Here is a 1174-nt window from a genome sequence, read left to right on the forward strand (position 1 = left end):
GGAGTGGTGGGGGGCGGCCCGAGGGGCTGGGAGAGGGTCTGGCCCACGCTTCGCCTGGGCTGGGACTGGTCCTGCTGGCGCAGGGTAGCAGGAAACTCTCCGCACACTCCTTCTCCTCAATTTACTAAAAAAATATAATTACATAATATAGAGTTTGATTTGCTTCTTCATGTTCAAAATTCTGTTTACTAGATTTTTTTTAATGCTGTGTAGAAAAAGTTGTACTGGTAAAACCATAGTGATCTAATAGAATTACCTTTTAAAGTCAGTGCTTATTTAGGAATACATACTGTAAATAGCCTTTAGAAACATAAAAATCTCAATTTTGCACATATATTTTATCATTTTTTTATTCAGTGATCTCAAAAAGTTGAATTCATTATAAAATTTAGTCAACCACATATCAGGTATGTATTGCGTAATTTTCTTATAAAAAGCTATCACTTTACTAAAAATATAGACATATTTAAAATTATAATTTCTGTTTGCATCTGACAAACATCTTTAAATATTATTGATATTGATAAATGAAAGAAATTTGCATAGAAACTAATGAAAAACATGCTATTATACTTCAGTCTAACTATTTCACTGTCTGCCCAGCAAAGTAGTAATTGTGCTTTTGTTTTCTTTCTAGCTACAAAAGCTCCACAAATTGAAACTTCCAGTGACAGTGCATTAACCAAATGTTTATGAAAAGAAAAAGTTTAAATCATCTGTGTACACCAACTGTGAATTTCTTTTTCAAATAATCATTGACAAAGCCACCAAAAACAAACTGGCTTTAAAAATGTGTTAAGTAACATAATGTAAGTAATTCCCTATTTAGTATTTATGACTATTTGTCAGTACTTGTGGGAACCTCACTTGACTATCATTTTATTCTTTCTCATAAATTGATTCCTTGATAGTCACAACATTTCCTGAGAGGAAACACTATTGTGTGAAGGAAAGAATGCACACCTACCACTAAATGGTCTTCACTAAATTGCTTTATTTATAGAAATAATGAGGTTTTGCTTTTGTTTTTCTGGTTGTAGAGAAGGAAACCAAGCTGAATACTCAGATATGGTAGTCGATTTCTCACGTACATTATCACTGTAGTTAAATTTTCACTCAGTTGTAGTTAGGTGAAGAGCATTTTTATTCTCCTTTCCTGAAAAAAAGCGTAAAG

This window comes from Octodon degus, unplaced genomic scaffold (assembly GCF_000260255.1).
Source record: "Octodon degus isolate 3935 unplaced genomic scaffold, OctDeg1.0 scaffold00172, whole genome shotgun sequence".
Taxonomy (NCBI): domain Eukaryota; kingdom Metazoa; phylum Chordata; class Mammalia; order Rodentia; family Octodontidae; genus Octodon; species Octodon degus.